The sequence below is a fragment of the Grammomys surdaster genome, unplaced genomic scaffold, assembly GCF_004785775.1.
Source record: "Grammomys surdaster isolate TR1022 unplaced genomic scaffold, NIH_TR_1.0 125947, whole genome shotgun sequence".
NCBI lineage: Eukaryota > Metazoa > Chordata > Mammalia > Rodentia > Muridae > Grammomys > Grammomys surdaster.
In genome coordinates this window covers 4485071-4509715 of record NW_021620769.1, presented here as the reverse complement: position 1 = coordinate 4509715, position 24645 = coordinate 4485071, and the positions used below count along the sequence as shown (strand labels likewise).

Sequence of the window (24645 nt, the reverse complement as noted above, 5' to 3'; positions counted from 1 at the left end):
AGAGAGAGAGAGAGAGAGAGAGAGAGAGAGAGAGAGAGAGAGAGAGAGAGAGAGAGAGAGAATCCAGCGAGTGCACGGACAGCCAAGCCCTTTGCACGTAGGGAAGCAAGTCTCAGAAAGGGTCCCAGGCAGGGTGAAAGGAGTAGACCCAGAGCAGAGCTAAGAACCACAGAGGAGAAGGGAGAAAGCAGGGTCCTTGGCCGCTGCTTTTCAGGCAAACCTGCTGAACTAAGTAGGTGTAGCCAGCCACAAATGATGGAGGAGGAGGGGAGAAGCCTAAGCTAGCAGGCTGTGCGCAAAGGACTGACCCATGGGGGAGACATGCTAGGGATTAGAGCTTGGAGCCAGTGCTCATGAGAGAGAGAGAGAGGACAGTCTGTCCAGGCCTGGCCTGGGGGTACTCAGCCATGAGAAAGAAACCATCTCAAAAGGAGAGGGAAATGTCTCACCCAAGGGGAGGAGTCCTAGAACGGGGGTCAAGGAAGGACAGGGTTAGCTTCAAGCTCAAGAAATCTTTCCTGGGAACATGTGGACGGTTACTCTGACCAGTGGGGGATGGCTAAAACAACCTGGGGCGGGGAACAGGCAGAACACATAGAGATATTAGAGTGAAGTTAAATGAGTGTCTGGATATAAGGAACCTCTTTCCATTTACCAGACTGTTGGCAGTATGTATGAAGACCCTTAAAAATGATTGGGTCTAGCATGCCATTAGGTGGCCATTTAAAACCATTATCTAGAGGGTACGGAATCCAGACCTTATTGCAGAGGTGTATCTATTTGGAATTAACACCTCAAATCAGGTGTTAATTTTAGAGACTTGAGGTTTTTCAGGAGACAACCCAGTGGGGTGTCTGAGGGTGCAGTCTAAGACAATGTAGCGCCCATTGGGTGATGGGGGGCTGTTACCGAACTATTGTATCAGTGTCCCTAGAGAAAAGTCGATAACAAATCAGGCAAGCAGCCTAGGTATCAAGTTGTCACAAGAATATCTAGGGGCCTCGACAAATTCCCGGAGATTGCCAGAAAGCAGTTCAAACCGGTGCCAGGATTTTCAGGGTGCTGCAAGAGCTTGGTGAGGTTGTGAACTGCTTCCGAGGAGGGGAGTCAGTCAATGGCCAAAGTCATAAGTCATAGGTCAGCTAGAGGCCAGTCATATGGACTGGGGCAGTGAAATGCCAACCCCTCAGCCCAGGGAAGTCTGGCCAGGCCCTATCTGGGCATTTAGGGTCCCTCCTGCCAATTGGAAGCTCCTTACCAATCAATATGCTGGTGTGTGTTTGTGGGCTTATGCAGTCTGGTATCAGGAAAGATGGAACTGTGAGGTCTGTGTAGGCCTGCCTGGCTGTCTAGCCCACGTGGCAGAGCACCACATGGGGTGGGGGCACAGTGGCACAGCTCACGTGGTGGAAGTTTCAGGAGCCTTGCAGCGGTGGGTGGAGTTGCTCTGTAGCAGTGGTGGAAATTCACACGGTTGGTGATGGCAGGTAGCAGCGGATAGAGTCCACGTGGTATAGCAGTGGTGGTCGGGTTGGTGGTGGTATCAGCAGGCCATGTGGCATCAGTCCTGTACAGCCACAGTAGTCAGTGGCTGCAGCAGCCGGCAGTGGCTGCACAACTGGTCGCAGTTCCTGAAGTCTTTGGTCTTGGCCCAATGCACTGTGTTAGATGTCCACATGCAGCTTAGAACAGACCACAACAGACCAAACAGTTCTGAGGGGGGAGGGTTATTCAGGAGATAGGGCAAAGGTGGGGGGGAGAGAACTAGAAGAAGAAGATGGAGGAAGAGAGAAAGAAGAGAGAGGGAGAAGAGAGTAGAGGCCGGCCATGACCACGTAGAGAGAGGGGGAAGGGCAAGGGGACAGAGAGAAGCTAGAGGCAAGAGATCAAGAGATCAAGAGAGAGAAGAGGAGGCAAACAGCCCCTTTTATAGTGGGCCAGGGAGGAGCATAACTGATTGTTGCCAGGTAACTGTGGAAGTGGATTTTAGACAGAATACTAACACCCTCAGCCTGTAACTTAACATGCATGATCACACTTTTCTTGACCCAGGTTCATCCCCCAACTTCTTGTAACCATCCCTTTAGTTTCTATTTCTAGATGAGCTCTTTGGGTACTTCATATGAGCAGCATCAAACAATATTTGTCCTTTTTTACCCAGCTCATTTCATAGAATGAAATAGATTTTGCTTCTGTTTATGTTGCGACAAATGACAAGTTTTCATACTTGTTGTGATGGTTTGTATATGCTTGGCCTAGGGAGTGGCACCATTAGAAATTGTGGCCCTGTTGGAGTAGGTGTGGCCTTGTTAGATTAGGTGTGTCACCGTGGGCTTTAAGATCCTTATCCTAGCTGCCTGGAAGCCAGTATTCTGCTAGCAGCCTTCAGATGAAGATGTAGAAGTATCAGCTCCTCCTGCACCATACCTGCCTGAATGCTGCCATGCTCCCTCCTTAATGATCATGGACTGAATCTCAGAACCAGTAAGCCAGCCCCAATTAAATGTTGTTTTTATAGGAGTTACCTTGGTCATTGTGTCAATTCACAGCAGTAAAACCCTAACTAAGACACTTGTATAAAGGGTGAATGTTTTCCCATAGTGTCTGGCCATATTTTCTTTATTATTTTTACTTCCATTTTTTAGTGACAGTGAGCTGAGAAGTCTAAATGCAGATACCTCTTTCTTGATGGATTCTGTCCCTTTGTATATATTCCTGAGCAGGGTTGTTGGGTCATATGATAGTTAATTTAAGTTTTAATGGAACTTTTATATTTTTATTCCACAATGGCTATGATAATTCATATTTACACCAACAGAATGTGAAGTTCTCCATTTTCTCATACCCTCAGGTGCAATTATTATTTTTCTTTTCAATGATATTCTTATTGACATTAGATCATAACTCATTGTGGTATACCTTGAACAATTTCCCTTAAAATTCTTAAAAAATTTCATTGTGAAGGTTCATCTTGGTCCTCAACCTGAATGGATCTGATGTCAACTAAGAGGCAAGCCTCTGTGCACTCCTTATCAGGAGACTGATAAGAGGGACTTTCTTATCAGAGTGATGGCTATTCTAGATCATCAACTTGACTATATCTGTCATTAACTAAAGCGCAAGCAGCTAGGCATACCTGTGAAGGACTTTTATTTTTTTGTTTTGATTGTATCATACAGAGACCCATCTTAAATCTGGGTCACACCTTCTGGTGGAAGCCTGTATAAAGAACATAGAAGAAGGAAGAACTCATTCTTTGTGTGCTTGCCTTCACTCTCACTGGCAAGTCCAGTCTTTCACTGGTATTAAACCTACTTCTCTAGAATGCTGACATATTCTGAAAACCAACTAAGACATGCAGACTCCTAGACTGAACAAATATTGATTCTTAATTTCCATTGAGAGACAGTCATTGTGATATTTAATATATTAAATATTCTATCTATCTATCTATCTATCATCTATCTATCATCTATCTATCTATCTAATCTATCTATGATAGATAGATAATATATAGGTATATAAATATGTAGATATAGATATCCTATCAGTTGTTTCTCTAGAATTTAGAGAAACAGAATCTAGAACTAAGATAATTCTGACTAATACAATCAGGTTTTTTGGTCTAAGAGTGGCCATGTTGACTGTGGCATTTTTTGGTGTGAGGGAACAGTCTTGCTTTTCACCTGATTACCTTTTTGCTGCATTCCCATTGTTCTGGCAAATTCCACCCTATTGCGGCTGCTGTTGCTGCTGCTGCTGTTACTGTTGCTGCTGCAGCTTTCATTTCTTACTGTTTCTACCTAAAATTCTTAGCTTCTTTGACCTTTCAATATGGACTGAAGACAAATGGCTGCCCAGGACCTTCCAGGGCTTCAGTGTCAGAGCAGGCCAGCTGAGGTAGGCATTCAGCTAAGTGGACTATGAAGCTACTAACATCTCAGCCTCTTTGGGGTGAAGACAGCCATTTTGTCGGATTCCTCCCTTCTGTAGGAAAATTTGATGAATCATCTTTAGATATATATTCACTCCCTTCTGTCTTTCCAGAGCAGCAGTTCTCAACCTGTGGATCGTGGCCCTTTGACAAACATGTCTCTAAAAATGTGTACACTATGATTCACAACAGTGGCAAAATTACAGTTAGGCGGTAGTAACAGATATAATTTTATGATTGGAGGTCAGCACAACACGAGAAACTATATTAAAGGGTCACAGCATTAGGAAGGGTGAGGACAACAGACCTAGAAAATCCTGACTAATAGGCGTTGTTTAGTTTCATAACTTTTAAATTTGTATTTATGCCTTTGATGTATTTCAAGTGGATTTTTATATAAGGAGGTAGGGGAGGGAGGGAGGCTTAGTTTTAGTTTATTAATGTTAATTCCAAGGCATTCCTGTTCTTCCTGCTGAGAACTCACATGGTTTACAGGCAAACTGAAGCAGTGAGATGTGTGTTCTTTTGCTGAGTTCCACATGTGTGCCTGGCATGTACTCACCTCTTCATACTCAACTGATAAATAAATGGAATATGAGTCATATAATAATTTCATGTGTGTTTATCATTGTTAGTAAGTACATGTGGTGCAGAGTATTACATGTCAACAATATCAATATACTCTATGTACCTCTTTATACTCTCAAGTGATAAATCTAATACCGGCAATTTATGTGCTTTGTATTAGATTCTGATTGAGAAGGTCAGCTATAGAAGCCTGTTCAGAATAGGTCTATTACCAAATGAATTCACTTCTTATTTCTATTTAAGCTTCGTAAATAGGATTTAAGCATTTCATTTAAGGTTATATGAATTTTGAGGTATGAAATATGTTCTAGTGCTTATTCATCTCTACCTTGAACCAGGTGTCATATCTTACTTTGCCATGGATATACCTGGATACCACAGGTCAACCCAGTTGCCCTTCCTTATTAAGAACTAGCAGCAACCTCTTGTGGTTTTAACTTTCCAACAGCTCTCTGCCAGCCTGCTGTCAATCACTTTATTCAAATGGCCTATGTTTGAGCAGGGCTGCAATACTTGGGACACTTTCATTACAGAAACACAAAGAGCTCAACAGGCAGAAATCCAAGTAAATGATAAGAATCTTCCCTCCTAGTGGCTAAAGTCCCTGAAAGATCTTACCCGAGAGGCCCTAGAATGTTTCCTCTCCCGTGTGTGGTCCAGAAGCTGTTGTCAGTCTGGAGGAAGCCGACCATAGAGGTCGGTGTTCAAGCCAGACTGCGTAAGTTCAAGATGTTATGCACCAGTCAACTTTTATGTAATCTGAGGAGAATGGAAAAAAAATCTATCTACTTTAGCATTAAAAAACAGAAGAAACAAAAACAAAAAATGAAAATCAGGAAGACAGAAACAAATACAGACAACTCTATCTCAGCCCTGATTTACTACTTATAAAATGAAGGCAATGATGTTATCTTGGAATGCTGCTGACTGCTGTGAGCACAAGTCTATTCACACCTGTTCTTACTTGTGTGACTGCATAGAATTTCATACTGTATGTTCCCCATTACTGTGTGAAATCAAACTAAAAGTAATTAAAAATAACATGGGCCTAGAACCACTGTGTAAAACCTACAGATGCAGGAGCTAGCATAGTTCAATCCTCGCTGCCCTCCAGATACTTGAAGGCTAACGGATCTTGACATCTTGACGAGCAAATGTAGTTCCTTACTGTGAAAGAGGAAGGGAGGGGGGGAGGGAGGAGCTTAGGAGGAGGGAGCATCGTTGAATTGTAAGGTCTACACACTTTCAGCATACTTTCAAGGCAACTTGAGATGAAATAAGCCACTTTCCAAAGACCAGAGGACCAGTGAATTCCTGCCATGTGACTTACCCTCAGGGGGACTGTAAATGAGGCCACTGCTACCGGCTAAGTTCATTAACCCTCAGGAGTTAACATTTAACGTCTTTCTCTTTGACTCAAAAGATCTGTTGAGAAAGTTATTTCTATTTCTTTTCTTTTCCCTTCCTTCCTTTTTTCTTTTCTCTCTCTCTTTCTTTCTTTCTTTCTTTCTTTCTTTCTTTCTTTCTTTCTTTCTTTCTTTCTTTCTTTCCTTCTTTCTTTCTTTCGGCAGAATCTCATTCTGTAACCCAGGTATGCCTTGAACCCGTCTGCTGCTGATCTTTGCTACTTTGTGAGTTTTTCCCACCCTTTGTCCCCCGGTTTCACCCCTTATCACTAAGTAAGAGAGAATAAAGGATAGAGAGGAGATAGATATCTGTGAATCTAGTTTCTTTCTTCTTTCTTCTTTGACTGCAGCTGGTCTTTGCTATTTTGTGGGTTCTTTTTTCACACTTCACTCTCCAGGTTTTACCATCTGTCACTAGGTAGAAGAAGAGTGGGGGCTGGGGAGCTGGAGAGGGGAGAGAGAAGTAGAGAGAGAGAGAAAGAGAGAGAGAGAGAGAGAGAGAGAGAGAGAGAGAGAGAGAGAGAGATCCTTGAATCTAATTTATTTCTTCTTTGAGCATGACTACTAACAAACCACGACCAACCCCTTCTGAATGACCAATGTCCACTGATTCTGCCTATCAGGTATCTAGCATTTGTATACTCTCTAAAAAGTTCCCAGAATTCCAAATGTCTTCACACAATCACAGAAACTATCTGCAGCTGGCAAAACCACACCTCTGCTAGAGCAGGAGGTGAATCATTGTCAACTGCTTCAGATTGTCAGCAGCCCCCATATCACAACATTCAGGATTCAAATGAAACATATTCTTATAATATTTCTGTGATTTTTAAAAAAGAAATAAAAAATTTTGAATTGTCACTCCACATGGCTTCAGAATTCTGGACACCGGCAAGTGGGTATGAGGCACCATACCCATCTAGTAATTCATTTTAAAGACAGAAAGTTAAGCTTTGAAAAACCATCAGATATTTTATTTAACTTACTAAACTCTGATTTTCTTGTTAATTCTTTGAAAATGACTGCCATGGCCTCTTTTATGAGTTTTAGTTAGTTTGTTCTCATCTCTTCTCCCACTGTGATTGTCAAAGTTCTCTTGAGGCAATTTCAAGATTATTCCATCAATCTTGGTCTTTTCTTTTTAATTTATGTGGTGGAATTTACTTGTTCATTGGTTTGAGTAATTTTCAATATCTTGCCAAACAGCCTGTGGCAAGTGAAAGTACAAGTTGCATATATTAAAATCTTGTTTGAGTGGAACGCAACAAAAAACAAATTATGTCGCAAAGTGAATGTCACTGGATTGTGGGCGCTTGTGAGTGATTTAAAGATTCCTCTTATGTCTGTAATTAAAAAGCAAATTTGCTTTGTGTGTTTGAGAGGCAGTAGTAGGACACCTCGAGCCTCGTGGCAGCATTTGACTTCATTGTCATCAGCATTATTTTATGTATCATTGGGTATCTTGTTCTGAAACCTACTGTATATATCTTCAGTGGCATCAGTAGCTACAGACCAGTTATTTGTTTTTAGAGTACTTTGTAAAGTTCAGCTCATGAAAAAGCGCTCTCTGGTTTCATAAGGTATTATGAAAAGTCTCCAGTAGCTCAGAATATTTAATACTTGGTGTCCCCTGCCATGCTTTAAAAGTGTATTGTGGCAGGGATGCTTGATCAGTCCTGGCGATAACCAGCATGGTCTGGATCCTAGGGCTGGTGAACTTCTAAAAGCAGCTGCCTCGGTAGAGCACATAGACAGAAGAGGACAATTGGGAGGCGTTGTGTCTTCTGACTGAAGCAACATCCAGCCCTGCAAGGAGGTACTGGGTGTAGTCCATGAAGTGTCTTATTGATGATCACGGGATTCCTCTACCAGCAGAACAACACACAGAACACATAGGGTGATCAGGAGAGATGTGAGAAGAATCACCTTGCAAGAATCCACAGAGCTCTGTATTGGTCCAAGTTGAGGCATGAGATACTGACTTATGCGCTCACCTCTGTGTCACTCACACACTGGGATTACATCACTGTGATGGAATCCGGTCCCTCTTCAGGCCTGTTCTCAAAGTGCATGCTCATTCCGCAAAGCAGGGCTTCAGTGTAAAATGGAAAAGTGGTTGTGTTTGAAACTCACTCAAGTTGTTGAAGACAATTCAGTGTATTTTTATGTACAAAAAGAATATTTGTTTTTAAAAATGTATTTGTATGTGTGTGCTTGTGTGCGTTAATGAGTGTGTGTGTGTGTGTGTGTAAGTGCAGGCCCCTCAGGAGATCAATGCTGTCGGGTCCTCTGGAGCAGGAGTTACAGGTGTTAGTGGAACATCTTAGTCTGGTCCTGAGAATGGAAGTTCAGTCCTTTGCAAGACCAGCAAGCACTTGAACTGCTGAGTAATCTCTCCAGTCAGATTTTTATATTTCTTTAAATATCATTTATAATGGTAGTAAAATTTTAAATGGTTGTAAAAATACATATTTTCACTTTTTTTATTATAAGTAAACTTTGGTGTGATTTTTACCAAAACGTGTATTATTGTTTCAAATATAAACCTTGAAGGGATACAAGATAAGTCTGTGAAAACAAACGTCTTATTACAATGATTTTATGTGGAATGTCACACACAGTTAATATTTAATCGTTCAAATATTCTTTTCCATTTTACACTGAAGCCCTGCTTTGCGAAATGAGCACGCACTATGAGAACAGGCCTGAAACTGGACTAGATTCCACCACAGTGATGTACTAGAATTTTTTTTTTTTTACCATTTTATATGTAATACATAAAAACATAGAACATAGTTGTGTTTTAAACTCGGTGCCAAGGGCCTCATCATTTTCTCCTGGCTTCCTTAAAAGCTTCAGGAACACAAGTCCCTGAGGCTTCTCAGTGATTCATCTGGATGTCGAAGCTGGGAATCGGGCTCTCCCGCTGTCTGGAACAGACACACAGTTGACATAGTTGACTCCTCCTCGCCACAATCACTCACAATTTACAATTTAAAGATGGCGCCTTACCCACAGCTGGTTTCCCGTCAAAATACATGTGCAATGTTTTACACTCAACTACAAATCTGGAAAAATGATCCAAGAGGGGTCTATTTAGTGGAAGTTTACTGTCCCCAAATGGTCCCCAGGCATCTAGTAAGAGTTCAGAAACTTCCCTCTTCCAGGCTCTGCAGCAGGTCAAGGGTTGTTCTGGAGCACCGCCCATTCCAGACTCAAGGTCCTTTTCCGTTTCCTCCTGGTGCTGGCTCTGTTCAGATCTCGGGCTTCTACGGAGAAGCCAAACTGCCATCCTGCAAGGCCAGTTGCTGTAGATGCAAGCAACCTGTGAACTCAGGCCAACACCTTGAGACTTTACAGAAGGCAAAGGCTTACCAGGACACACAGAGGCTGTGGCCAACTGCCCAGGGGGCGGAGACTGCTCCCTGCTCTCAGTTGCCCTTCAGGTTCTGCACCCTGGGGACCTGGCAGTGGCAGAATCATGTGGGCACCTGGTAAGGTAGCCGGGGACCATGTGCCCCTCCCGCAACCTCCCCAGAGTGTTGATCTCCGCCTCAGCTCGGGCTCTTTCTCTTTCACTTTTCTTTAGCTGGGGTTGGGACTCCCTGGCTGGAAAGCACTGGGGGAAACCGGGGAAACCCCAGCTGATTCGCTCCTTGTGCCTCGATTGCTCACGCTGGCTGCTGCTCTGCATCCTGCACCCTTCAGCCAGAACTCGATGGAGGTACAGAATGGGAGGTGGTAGTGCTACTGGTGGTGGTGGATCAACAATGGAATTTTTCCCGAAAGCCTACGCCCCGGGCCCCTCCCAGCTCTGGCTCTGCACAGGCACCCTTCTCTTCTCCGGCTGCGGGCCAGGCCGCCCCGCCCTCTTGACCAAGACTTCAATACTCAGTGGCACTGTATGCAGTGTTTCCCCTTCTGTCTAGCCATTCTTCTCTGGGTTCCCTTCTCCATCTTCCCCTTGCAGAGTAGGACAGCTTGCGGGTCCTCCTGCAAGTCTCTCCCAACCCTCTGCTCCCAAAGGCTTTCAGTGCATCTGGTTACGCGCTGCACGGAGCTTGCCAGGGTTGGATTTGGGGGAGCAACGCGCGCGTCTGGCTGCTCCCGCCCAGTTGCAGAGTTGAAGGAAGACGGGATCCTGCTGTGTTTGGAAGGCTGAGTTCCACTTCTAACCGAGCTCAGAGAGGTCAGGAAAGGTACTAGCGCGTCTCTACTTGCCAACATTCCCCTTCCAAACTTCTCCTAGTCCCGGCGAATGGATGCCTGCTCTGGACTTTCTCTCTCTCTCCTCTCTCCCTTTGCAAAAATTACTCACCTCTTGAAGATGCAATTTCTAGAGAAATAAATGTGCAGGGATGGTCATAGGTATGGGTCAGTATTAGCGACAGTTTAGCTCAAGGATTAATCAAAGCAGTTGTCTGTCTGAAATGACAGATTGAAGGGAAGCAATGGAGGAAAATTGTCCTGAAATAAAATCTGCACTCAAGCAGGCTTTAGGCAAAAAACCCAGCTAATTCTTTCAAGTGGGTTGGAAAGTGCGAAGCTGCAAAAATGCAAAGCTCAAAAGAATTTGTATAGCCTCTCCGCCTCAGCGTTTAAGATTATGTTAACTTCCAAGGATATGTAAACCAAACATTGTTGATGATCCAGGTTCCAGACAGAACCAGAGTTCTGACAGGTTCCAGACAGAGCCAGAGACAGAGATGGTCAGAAGCTGAAATGGAAATGAAGTGATTGGCAGCAGCTACTTTCTATTGGTGATTTTAAATTGATTTCTGATACTTTCATTGGTGGCGCCAGGGAGGCCCCATTGATCTGGCAGGGCTCTCCCGTCTGAGCTGGTAAATAAACAGATTACTAAGATTGCTGCCTCAAGTTAGATCATTATCAACACTGAATACTCACTAAAATTTAAAGGATTTCCTGAAGAAAGTTAAGAGGGATTGATAAGAGGGAAGCTACTTAAGAAGGAACATCAATAGAAATCAAGTAGAGACAAAACTATAGTTATCTGAGGCTTCTAGAATAAAAACTAAACTTGGGAATTTTACTTAAAATGTGGAAGCGTCAGAAATTGCTTCAGGGTTGTTGTAAATGTGTCTGCCTGTCCTTAGGCTTCTCCTTTTCCCTTCTTGGAGTTTGCAGTCCGACCCTGACTCTGATGTGTCCTCTTGCCTTGTGATCTGTTTTGCAACATGATAGGGGGTCAGGTTTTCTCTAGCTCTGACCCTTGACAAGTTTCTAGTAGTTTGCATGTTCCTGCTGGCTGCTGATTGGTGGCAGGGGCAGCTCCACAGTGCGACTAGTTCTCTTTGGAATTTTCCTGCAGATTGCTGGTGGATTAAAGGAAAAATACAATGGTGCTTTCTTGTTTAAATTTGTTTCAATTCTAAGAAATGTCTGTGGCTATATTGCATGATATGATAATGATTTGTCAATTACACAGATTTTTTTACAAACTAATTTTGAAGATTTAAGAAAAAATAGTTTAAGGGTATTGAAACAGAATTTGGAAACAATTTTGACCTTGGGAAACACTCCAGCAGAGGTGTGTAACTTTAGGAAAGCTAAAAATGGACTCTGGATTTCCTGAGGGAACTATTTGTAACACCAATCAGCTCTTATAAAGGGATGTTTGAGCTGAAGCTTTTAAAACTTTTAGAATTTGGTCTCTGTCCATGTAACTTTTCTTCTGAATGCTGGTTCACCCCAACCCAGGAAATAATGTCTTTATCCCACAGCCTGAATGTTGAGTAGTTACACAAAGAACAGTCAACAACTTAAATTCTAAGCCCCAAATATTGTTCTAAGTATATACAGTGTCATACTAGACATCTGTGTATAAATTTTAGTGCATATGGCACATTGGCTAGAGTAACTCACTGACTTCTGCAGGGAAACAGGTCTTGGGAGAGTTAACCTCTTCCAACCCAGACAGACCTAAAATTGCAATGCTGATAAAAATGGATCATTCCCTATTTAATTGTGTTCTCACAGTTTGATATTGATAGTTACTAATTCAGTTTGGGCTGATGTTGCTAGAATTTTGGTTTCTAATTACTTCTATATCTGATATTATTAATTATATATTTAAGGATTATAATCACATAGTATCTATATGTGTTTAATCCCTTAGAGAAATTCATGGTCCCCGAATGAAAATATCTGTCTAATGTATATCAGGTTTTTTTTTTTTTAATGACTATGATGGGCAAATCTGTATTGACTTTTGTATCTGAATCTCTCTGCTTGTCATTCCATCCATCCACGTAGGAAGCTAGGACTCAAGGAGAGATAGGAGAAGAATCTCCCATTACATCATGCCTGAGGCTGCAAGAACGTTGTGTGAGGGTTGTGGTTGCCTTTGCACTGGTGGGAGGAAAAATTCTATCAGGGTGTTGAGAGAAAATGAGTGTTTTTAGGGAGAAATGGTATGCAATTGATGAGGAATTATTTTTATGGTGTTTTAGTTAACTAATGTCAAAATTACATATGCATATATACTTGCATTTATATATCTCATAGATTTGTATATGTGTGTTTGTGTGTGAGTTAGCAACTGTAAGCAGATAGAAGAGCTATTTGAAATTGTTTTAGGATTAGAGTGGATGGAAAATCAAGGTTAGCCTAGAAATCCTAACAGATGTTTAAGTAAAAATTGTTAACAGCATGTTCAGAAGGAATCTAGTATGAACCTGAAAGTTACTAACAGGAAGGCAGCATGCGAGCATGGCCTAGGCACAGTCCCATTGAATTCTAATGTCATTTCACATTTACTCCTACTGTACCAAAAGGAAACATAAAAGATGGTGGTGCCGCCCCTCCCGAATGGAGTAGGATCTGCTGCTGAGCCTAAGGGTCACTCTCATCAATGTTCTTTCTGTGGGTGTCATGTTTTTTGTGTTTAGTACGGTGAGAAATGTAACACACACACACGCACACACACATTCACACGCATACGCGCACACACACACACACACACCTGCCAGGAAGCAGACACTGGCCATCATTTGAGTGATTATTTTGCTGTGTATTAAACAATGTTATCTCTTTCTAAAGTGTTATCCTGGGCCAGTGAGGTGGCTTGGTGAGTAAAGGAGCTGGCTACATAAGCCTGGTGACCTGAGTTCAAAGGTAAAAGGAGAACCCATTCCATAAAGTTGTCCTCTGACCTTACTCACATATGTGCTGTGGCACATGAACCTGCCACCCCCACTGTGCATACGCACACCATGATAATAAAAGTTAAATGCAAAGTAAAGTTTCCAGTGCTGAGGTCAGAACTAGCAAAGTGAGGTTACTTGAGCCATTTGATTATCAGTGTTCATACACATGCTCTGTCGGGACACTGGAGTGTTTGTATGCATGTGTGTTTAAGTGCTTTATCCCATTACAGGCACAGAACTATACAATATGATGGTAATCTGTGTACCTGAGTGTAAAATATGCGTGTTTTCTCCAAATGCTTTTTTTCTCTATGTCTTCTTGAGAGGTCACAGACCACATTACGATGATGATTGAAATTATTTTGCCAAATGAAGAAATAGAAACTGAAAGTGGTCAAGGGTGGAGCACGGGGAAGAACTGACCACAGGATTGGTGGGGGAAGGGAGCTGAACTCATTGTCGTGAACAGAAAGAGGCCTTGGGAATGTTGTTGGCAGCCAATAACATTGAGTCATGGTTCTAGATGGACAGTTTACTCTTGCGCTTTCCACTTGAACTGTACAAGACAAGACAGCTTTTGAGACCAAGCTCTGAGGCGATCAATGGACTGTCCCTCTGCTGAAATCGTTCATAGTTAAACGTATGTCTTTCAAATTTTATTATGTTTATGCTGGGAAAGGGTTATAGGGGTGTGTGTGTGTGTGTGTGTGTGTGTGTGTGTATTGGGGGTCGTTCCTCAGGCATTCATCACTTATTTTCTCTTACAAAAAGTATTTCTCATAGGCCAGGAACTCATCTTTAGGGCTGGGATGGCCAGGAAGCTGTAGAGATCGACCTGCTTCTGCCTCCCCAGCCATGAACTCTAATCTCAGGCCAACATGCTCAGTCTTTTGAAATGTGTGTTCTGCTGATTAAACTGAGGTCCTTAGGCCTGTAAAGGAAACACATAGCAACTGAGCTACCCTGTCTCCAACCCCACTATTTCCAGCTTATATTCGTACCTCTCCACAACAAAATTAAGCACATAAAATTGAAATGAAATGTCATTGATGCAGTGTATTAGACTATTCTTGCTTGTGCTATTCTTTAATAGATAACTTCAATAACCTGTGAAATTTTAGTAAGTAATTAGGTGTAAAACTAAGGCCATATTGGAAATATGGATCAAAGAAAATGGACAAGACACTAATGTCAATGCTTTGATGAAAGGCTTCTTATGAACATTTCCTCTGCATGTAGCATCCTGGAGGAACATGGTCCATGGTGAGACTGTGTGGGAGAGGTGTGTGTCTTTCTTTGCAAAATAGAAGGGTAATATGAAAAGGGAGAGCAAAAGGAGAACCAGACTCATCTGTCAAAAGCTCCTCTACACACAGTGAGTGTGGGTTTTTAGTTCCTTTAGGACCCTGTGCCTTACTCCCCTTTGTTAAGTGATTGGATGCTCAGGGAGATCCCTGACCTAGTTTCACCCCTCCGCTAGGTTTCTTGCTAACTAGGCAGAGTGGGAGCTTTAATGAACCTAGTTTGGCTGCTGTGGAGTGTTTCCTGGTGATCAATGGAACTGAGTGTATGCATGGCTTGAGTGGGCAATGCTTCCTTATCATGTCTTATAGATCCAGCTCCTGCCATCAGGCCTTGGCTCTAATTTCTCATATTAAGGAATAGTTAGCCTAATGTTTTCATTATATTCCTTCTCACTATATCTGTCATTTATTCTACAATATAGAAAACGATTTCAAACTTATCTGAGATTTCCCTATTCTTAGACTCTTTGGAACAAACCAGAATTTCATGCTGCTGTGTGAGAAGGCTTTTCTTAGGGAGATACAAGAACACACGCACACACACACACACACACACACACACACACACACACACCATATATATACATGAAGCCCATAACCTATCAAACCAGGGATTACTACTGTCTTAGGATTTCATTGCTGTGAAGAGACACCATGACCAACACAACTCTTATAAGAGACAACACTTAACTGTGGCAAGTTTACAGGTTTAGCGGTTTAGTCCATTATCATCAAGTTAAGAGCATGGCAGCATCTAGGCAGGCATGGCACTAGAGGAGTTGAGAGCTCTACATCTTGTTCTGAAGGCAAAGAGGAGAAGACTGGCTTGTATGTGACTAGGAAGATGGTCTCAAAGTCCACACCAACAGTGACACACTTCCTGCAACAGGGCCGCACTTCCTCTAACAAGGCTACACCTCCTAATAGTGCCACTCCCTGGGCCAAGCATATACAAACCACCATAATCCAACCTTTAAAATGGGGTTACTTACAGAATATGAGTGAGGGTTACTTATAAGAGCAGAAATGCCTCTAAGCCAGCTGCATCACCAAAGCTCATTTCAGCATAAGTAACAGCTCATAAAACCTGGGAACCTAGAGCACACTACACAGCCTACAGGTAGCTCAAAAGGTTAAAGTGTTCCCTTCCTTCCCAGGTGATTCAGTTGGTTTGAGTCTCTTGAGGGCTGCACATCTGATTTATGATCCTTCTAGGCAGCTGGTCTAATCTCAGAGTCCTCTGTCTTTGCAGCTTGGCTTTTCTGAGAGTGACTCTCAGCAGTCTTGATTCTTTACTCTGTGTGGGAAGGTTCTAGTGAGTCTGCTGAGTTTCAGAGACTTCCTGAAGCAATTTTGAGTTGTTTAATTTGTGCCCTAAGGAGCTTCCCTAGGAGATAAAAGGTTTGGGTCTGTGAGGAAGCTGCAACCAACATATGCCCACTTCTTCCCAGAAAGTGTGCTTCTTGTTAAAGATTCAGAGAATGTAGTGGTTAACTCCACAGGCTAGTCCTTGCTTCTCTTCCTACATGCCCTTCCCTACTCTATCCCCATCTGTGTCTTTCTATTACCTCACCAGCTACTATTTCATTCTCTTACTAGTTATTTCTCAACCTGTTGTTGAGAGCTGGGTCTCTATACCTGGTCTCTAAACCGGAGATCCTCTCCTGGTGATCTCATCCTGTCTCATTGATTTTCCTGCTTTCAGCAGCTGATGATTCATAAATTTGTGTATCTAGTCATGACCTTCCATGTGAACTCCAGACTCATATTCAAAATCTACCCATCATCCCTGATTACATGTTTTAACACGCTGGATTCTCAACTTTACTCAATAATCCACCTGTCACCATAGTCCTTCCTATGTTACTTGGTGACAGTTCCATTTTTTAAATTGTATAGGTAACCAATGAGTAAGTCAATGAGTTATTTTTGATTTGTTTTTCTCATGCCTACACCGACTTAGCCATGGTGTTCAATATCTCAATGATAGCAATGATGGACTTTGACATTCTTTGCTGCTTCTTGCCCCATGGCTTATCATATTGCTGTCTGTAGCTCAGACTTGAAGGCTTTAAATTAGATCTTTAAATTATGGATACAATTTTTCTGGTGCTGTTTCCTGAGTGCCGGGGTCTCTGATCTAAAATTACAGCCACCTTCTCATGCTTGCAGTGTAGAGTGACATGATATAAATAGGAGAATTTCAATAGACCGTGCCATTTAAAACTGAGAAAAAGGAGGGCTGTGAGAGCCGCTAGTTCCTAGCAGTTCAAAACTGTTTCCTTTAGCCTCTTTGTCCTCAGTCAGGCCTGTTTTCTTTAGTCTCTTTACCTTCAAGGAAGGAAGTAGGCTCTATTAAAGCTCAGATTTATTCCCAGAGTGTCATAACACAGTCCAAGAATGGAATTCTGTGAGGTAAATTCTGAGTGCATGTGAGAAAACTCCAAAGAAACAAGACCTGCATTCTGTGACCTCAGTTTCTTCAGAACACAGAATTCTTCTCAATGTTTTTTTTGATCTCCTTTCAGGTGGAGCAGATAGGAGTGAGTTTACTTCAGCTGTTGTTATTCATATGCCTCTATGAAAAAACATATTTTTACCACTGGTGGCTTGTTCTTGTGATTGGACACTTTACTCAGGTGACTGTTTTTAAACTCTCAGAGTAAAAATTGTCTGATGTTCTGAATAAAGTTGGCTATTGCACAGGACTTTGTCCACCTCAATTTTAGGCTCTGCTCTTCCAGGTTAACACCACCAACTCCAGTGGTGAGCATCAGAGTATAGGTTTCCTGTCCTTTATCTTCACCTTTTGGATGTTTGTCTCCTTCTGGACCCTTCCTTTTTTTCCATAGAAACATATTTTCAATTAAGTTGTCTACTTCCTGCTGTTAGAGACATTCTTTTATGAAGTTGTTATTTTGTTTTGTTGGTTGGTTTGTTTCTTTAAGTTTAAATGTCTTTAAAATGTTGGAGCTTCCTCTGAGTTTAATTGGGATTCATTCCACTAAGAGAAAAAACTTACACAACCCCCAAGACTAGCTTCTCTTTGTTTGTGAATCTGAATACTACAGAAGAACCAATATGGTGCTTTGGAAGCTTTAGACTACCTGGCCAGATCTGCAACACATGACCTTAAAACTTTCTCAGGTCTTAATGAGAGATTCAGATATATAAGTCATATAATCTATAATCTGAGAGTAAGTTGTTCTAATGAACCCTAGATTTGAACTTTGCTCCAAGACCATATGTTCCTTTGAAAATTTGTTGATGCCCAGACAAGCAAGGAGGAGAATCCGTTTTTTTTCTAACTAGTCAAGTATTTTGTTCTTGAGATTAAGTGCTACACTGCCTTGGAACTCATTATATAGCTAGTCTAGCCTTGATTTGTCATTCACTTGTTCTGCCCCTCTAGTGCTGTGTTTACAAGTATAGCCCATTACAACCAGCTTGAAAATCTTTTATTTTTCTGGTCCTATAGTTAATCTTAGCACCTAAATGCAGCCAATTATCACTTTCAAAAGTCTTGTTTGTTCCTTCAATAACATCCATCAATACCAGTACCTTCTGAGCAGGAGTGACCCAAGACATTGGTGGGCACAGGGTCATAGCACTTCATATCTGTTTCTTGTCCTGTTACCTGGGTGACTTAGCTGTCTTTCACAAGGCTTTTCTTCTGTATTGGTGTAACTTCCTTACACCCAGGGATTTGAGGATTATCAAGGTTTTCAAACACCTTTGTTTTGGTTTCCCCTCCCTTGACTCCTCCCAAATCTATCCCACCTCCCTTCCCAACCAACTCTTTACCCATTATTTCTTTCCTTACAATGCAAACAGACAGACAAACAAAAAACCATAAATCACATTATTTAAAAAAGTAAAAACACAAGAAGCACACACACACCCCATAAAATAATATTAGACAAAAAATGCCCAAAGAAAGTAATATGAAAGAAAGAGTCTACAAAAATGTCACTGAGTTCATTTTGTGTTGGCCATCTACTGCTTGGCACAAGGCCTCCTGTTAAGTGTGGTAAATAGGTAAATGTACCTCCTAATGTTTTCTTTGTTAGTGGGAATCAATTACAGATATCTTCTGGGCTAAGGGTTGGAGCCCATGTCCACTTTACATAATCTTGAACTCTTGTAAGACAGGAAGTAGAACCTGCCAACACTTAAGGATGGGAAATTCAATTCTGACTGCCATACTTGTATCCTTCTTCTGGGAAATAGAACTCATAAGGGCATCCTCTACTCAAGATCAGAGGACATAGACATCATTTCTTGACAAGTGGACTGGCATGGATATTCACATGCTGGAAGCCATTGCTTTATGTTAGCTATTTCTGGAAATTTTATTTTACAAAGGTCAGTAATGTAAGGGAACTTGAGATGTACTACTGTTCTTTTCAGAATCTTCCTCTGCTTTCTCCTCTGAGTAAAATCCAAATTCAATTACAATGCTTAGTATCTCATCTATTCCTCTTTCCCTTGGTTCACTGATTTACTAACACAGACAGCGTTTCTGCTTATTAAACATCATTCATTCTACATTCTTGCCCAAGAACCTTTGAACTTGTTGTTATTTTATTTTTGCCCAGAATTCTTTTATCTGAGACAGGTCCACTCTTCTTCCACTGAGGTTTGAATTGAGTACCCCATTTGCACTGAAGCTTTCTGTTATCACCAGTCTTCAAATTTCGAGCCCAACGACATCCCCTACCTCACACCTTCTCTACATCTCTGTTGTTGACTAATACAACCAAGTTTGTAATACTTCATCTGAAACTCAGAGGATCAAATATGATTAGAAACAGAGGACCAGATTCCAGGCTTTTAAAAGTTAAACAATATCTGGTGATACAAATGGCAACAATAAAACTTATTCAGATAGCAATTCAAAAGTGAACTAAATCTATTTTATAGAGACATATATCTGTTCATTTCATGTTTGATTAACTGATACAGTACAGAAAATTTTTCCATTTTCAAAGTTTTTCTTATATTCATAAAAAAGAACTCTGGACTTGTATATGTTTGATTTAATGACTTGTGAACAATTCTCTTCTGTTATAATGTAAACTATAGTAGAGCATGTATTTTTATTATTTTCTTCATTGACACAGCTCTGTCATTTGTTTGATCTGGCATATCGTAGTTTCTATTAGAAACTCAATGAATGAATGAATGAATGAATGAATGAATGAATGATATATTGCTACTAAGGAATACCAACAGGCTTAAAAAAATAGTGAGGGCTGGGCATAGTTGCCCATACCTGGTAATTCTAGTCCTCAATAGCCAGAGACAAGAAGATGTTGAGTTCAAGGCCAGACTGGGCTACATTGTAAGTCTTTGTTTTCAAAAATCATCCAACAACCACCCACTCAACTAACCAATCAACCAACTGAACAATATATATATATATATTTTTTATATATATATATTTTATTTTTTATAAATATATATTTATATTTTATGAATATATATATATATATATATATATATATATACTAGTGAGAGAAAGAAAAAAGAGGTATTTTCAAGAGAATCTACTTATTAACATCTTAGTTATCCATTAAATTGTTTGCTTCAGTTGCCAGTTCAGTAATGTTGAGTTCCTAGAATATATGGGCTGTATTCTAAACAGTTGGCAAGTTTTGAGTCACCAGGAGGTATGAGAGAAGAGTTGGGAATTAATCCTGACAGATAGGAAAATTAAAGATGTTAGGGACAGATCTTGGTTATAACTAAAAGAAGAAAAAGATATACTAATTTTGGAATCTCAAGACTGTAATAAAAGTGGATTACACAGTTGAAAATATTAGTCATTTGGAGTACTGGCCTATAGATCAAATGACTAAGAGCATAGCCGGTAAATTAGCAAGTAATCAGTGGCTAATTGTGAGGCTGTTATCCAGGAGTTAGGTCACATACACAATGGATTGTCACAGAGTTGGTTACACTGGGAGAAGCAATCCTCAGTGAAGAGTTTGGGAAAGCCTTGGTCTGTTCTGAGATCTACAAGAAAGAAGATTAAGCTTTACATATTTTTGTTTGCATGTCATACTTGCACTGCCTGCTGTCTTCTGAAACACTTTTCTGTCTACCCAATGCCTATCTTCTCATGTCTGTCTTTAAAAAGTCACTTCCTGTACTAAGGTTTCTATGCAAGATCAAACTTTATCTCAGTCTCCTGCCTTGGTCCTAGAAATTTGTCTGCATTCTACCTTTGTGAACTCACCAAGCAATTTCAGTATTGGTAGATTGAGGAAGAAGTATGCTGAGTTCAAGGTCAGCCTGGGCTACCTTGGTAAGACCTTGTCTCCAAAAGCCAGACTTCAATCCAACCAACTACCTAAACACCTAACCACCCAACCAATCAACCAACTAGACACATGCATCACAAATATAAAAACAACTGGGAAAAGAAATAAGAGAAATTTCAAGGATAACTGATATATTAATGTATATTATTTATTTGTTGAAGAGTTTGATTCAGAACTATATGTATGGAAAAAAGCTTCAGTAATACTCAATTTAATGGAAACATATTCATGAAGCTTCTCAGGCATGGAAAATACTCAAGAGGTGCAGTAATGGAGCCAGAAGGGCTGACATTAGGGAAACACTCAATCCTTGTATGCCTGCCACCTTGCCTGCAAGATTATGGATCTTACAAATGTTATTTGTGTTGCCTTTAAGCCACCCCTTTTTGTCGAGTGCCAAGAAAAGTGTCTGCGAAAATATATTTAGCTAGTTTTGATCAGTATGAATTATCCCTGGTCAGATTATATGACTTTTGAGAATTCTCAGTTTATTCCTTACTTTAAGGATCAAGAAGTGAACTGAAATCTCCTAGGAGCATAATTTGACCCAGGATGCAGACAGAATACTTGGATTCATTATTAGAAATATGAAAGTTTTAGAATATAGAATACATAATAAAACCAACCCAGGGCTGTTTAAAATTTTATGCCACTTTTTATTATAGAGTAGGTAATTTTGCAATTACAAAGAAAATGCTTTCATAAACGAAAGGAAATTGAAATATGGCAAACCCTAATCTTTAAATTCATTCAAACAGGGCTCTTTTTGTTTTCATAATTCTTGTTGCCAAGTATTTTAGAAACAATTCGACAGAAGAGGGTAAGGGAAGTTTCCAAAACTAGGTACGCCGTTCACATGCAATTTATCTAGTGCCTTTTTGCACAAGAATATAATAGATTAAATATATCATCTTAGAATTATAATGTCACAGTATGAGTCTAATGATGGTTTGCAAATCTATATTTTATAGTTTTAGACATTAACTCTTTTAAAGCAATGCCCTAGTGGTTGCTTGTGAAGAAACATGAGACATAATTTTGCTGAAGTCTTGTCTGACTTGCCATGAATGTACTTATCTTACTAATCTTGGCCTTTATTAACCCCAGCCACTGTTATTTACCAACTAGATGTTCCAAGCCATGGATTTTAGTTCTGGAAGACTAGTATCAGGGCAGTTATGCTGAACAATAGTGCCTGTTTATTGATCAGTCTCTCTGTGGATGGTTTTCTGCCAAGGTATGTTAGAGACAGACAGATGTAATCATGAAACACTCCAGATATGTATTATACAATGAAGCAGTTAATAGCTGTCTATTTAGAGTTTAGTACCCTTGGTGTAGAGTGACTGACTTTAAACACATTGTTTTCCTTCACAGTCAAGCATCAGGACATGCTGCCCTTGTTAAGAATGTACTACTTCATCCAGCATCTCCTTCTCCTGTTTGTCTGGTCTTTATTCCTGACACCTATCTCATCCAGTAGTCTTTAGACTTCCTAGGGGGGCAGTTCTATAAGCCTCCAAACTGGGTTGTATACCTTTGATTTTTAACTCTACTTGGTAAATATTTCTAAACATTTCTTCCTCTTCTGAAGTGCTAAAAACTTCAACATAATCAATTCTCCAAAATGTGTGAGGCTAATTTCATACTCATTCACTGGCGCACCATGACTCAAATGGCCTGCTCAGTGCTGTCAGTTAGAAAGTAATAGAAACTGGTCTCACTTTAGATTCTGCATTCTTCAAATGTAGACTAGTATTTGCTAGTAGTTCTCACTAGTAATAATCAGTAGCAAGTATAAAAATGTAACCAAGAGAATGTAAAATTTCATAATTTATATATGAAAGCTGTGTGAAAAAACAAATAACTAAAACTTACTAGGGAGTTTAACAAGTTTATCAGAGAGATGTAAAATTATGATATTTTTCAATAGTAAATGATCATTAACTAGCATAATACATTAGTAAAACAGATCATACAACCTCCCCCAACAGGGACACAACAATTCTTCCTAATGTCAAGCTCCAAAGGGGGTAAGGATGAAAGTGATCCTTCAAAACTTGAAAACTTTCTGCATAAAAATGTAGAGTAAATATTGAATTCAATACAGTAATGTGAAGAAATGTTCTTGGGTCATGATGAGGGTAAAACATTGGTTCAACCTTAAAGGAAGTGCTGAAGACAATGATAAGAGTGTGTTTAGACAGGATACTTATGGTGTGCCAGATAGTGCAAACAGGAGGGGATAGTGCTGTTTGCAAAAGTGCCAAGGAGGAAGTAGGATAACTGAGCTATTGTGGGTTAGAATAAGGAGAATTACTTTGGACCAGTGGCTGGTTCTGATCCTTATTTGCTCGCTATTTACAAACAGTAGATTGGATTCACAGCAGTGTAGCAGCATTCTGAATCATAGTGGTGATGCTCCAGGACAGCTAATTCTAAGATGTAAAACAGCAACTCAAAATCTACTAATAACTACACCTTTATATATAATCAATCCATGTGGAGTGGTAAGACTAACCGTCACAAGCCTTCTTAATTAGAACAAGTTTCCTTCATCTTGGAACTGAAGTAAGTATGGGCAGCTGGCATATTCTTGGTGGCCCAGTGAACTCCTAGTAGAAAACTAGGGAAGGGGATGTTGCCTGTAGCTTTCCCTGCCTTGCCTGCTTTACCAGCCCCCACCCAGCTTCCCTTGAATCCACAGATAAAAGACACATCCATGGGTTGCTCATTTTCAACTTGTCATTTGGTGCAATTGCTGGGCACTACTATCTCCTGCCTGGAGAAGCGTGCCCTTATTAACATTCTTATCTCCACACATCCCACCTGCCCTAAACTTTAGTGGCTCAGATACATCTAGTCCCTGCTAAACACCCCTGACACCTGCCTATGGGAGTGGCCATAGACTCCAGCTCCTCTGGAGACCTCACATGGAAGCTTAGCGTTACTCTCTCCAAAGCATAGCGAATTTGCATCCTACCTTGTACCTGTCTCTTTTCCTCCAGGGACTTAGAAGTCCTGTCTATTCCTCCCACCCCCACCACTAACCCCACTCCCAACAATCAGCCCATGGCTTCTTTACTAACAGATCAAAAACCAATTGGGGAACAGGACCTTAGCATCAGAACTGGCCCTACAGGGGGATCCAAAAATACATTGTTGAACTCAAACTTTATCTCACTGTGTAAATCTAGACAGTGCATTTAATTTCTGTGTGTTTTCTCTTCTGAAAAATTAAGATGGTTGGACCAAATTCTGAGGGTGCTAAATCTGATATTCTGAAGAAGGAAAAGACTTGGCAATATATGGTACTTCAACACTGAATTAGAGTCAGCTCCAATATAACTTCTGTATTTCAAAGATAAGTTGCCTAAGGTTATGAAGCTATTTGAAGACAGAACTAAAATATGTATTCATGTTTCTTGACTTCCCATCTCCTTCATAGTTCTGATAAAGTTGATAAGGATTCAGATTTTATCAAAAATTCTTCATCTTCAGTGTGATACAAGCTGCTATTGTTTTAGTAATTTAATGGGAACAAGGTAGCATACATGAGAATATAATAGAGAAGATAGTGAATTCTCTTTTATTGTTCAGACAACAATCCAAAAACAGAGATTCTGCCTGTGTAGAAACAATTTTTTTTTTTTTTTTTTTTTAGCAAATGTTAGGGGTATACTGAATACTACTCACCTAGAAGGCTATAGCCAATGCTTATGTGGAGATGATTTATGTTATGTTTTTACATAGGATATGTATTCTATAGGACTGTGTTATACTTTTTATTGTTGGTGATAATATGACAAACAGTTCAGGGGGAAAAGTAGGAATAATTTACTTTGATTCACAGTTTATGTCAACATCCGTGGTTGGATGGCTGCAGTGTCTCTCAGCCTGTAGTTAGGCAGTGCATGA

The 24645-nt window shown here is 40.6% G+C and overlaps 1 protein-coding gene and 1 pseudogene across 7 annotated transcripts in view; one reads left to right on the top strand and one right to left on the bottom strand.

Annotated features, from left to right (window-relative positions):
* The window catches only part of LOC114609180, a 71947-nt pseudogene extending 62727 nt beyond the window's left edge, over nucleotides 1-9220 (bottom strand).
* Nucleotides 1-24645, top strand: part of Il15 (interleukin 15) — a 78981-nt gene that overhangs the window by 8153 nt on the left and 46183 nt on the right. For 3 of the 7 annotated variants that reach the window (XM_028753440.1, XM_028753441.1, XM_028753435.1), the window contains exon 1: nucleotides 9179-9422. The exons of 1 other annotated variant lie outside the window; for it this stretch is intronic. The gene's annotated coding sequence lies outside the window, so the exon portion shown is untranslated. Of the gene's footprint in view, nucleotides 1-9178; nucleotides 9423-9623; nucleotides 9653-9897; nucleotides 10128-13691; nucleotides 13738-24645 lie in introns of those variants that run through there. 3 more of the 7 variants (XM_028753439.1, XM_028753436.1, XM_028753438.1) reach the window with 3 other exon arrangements.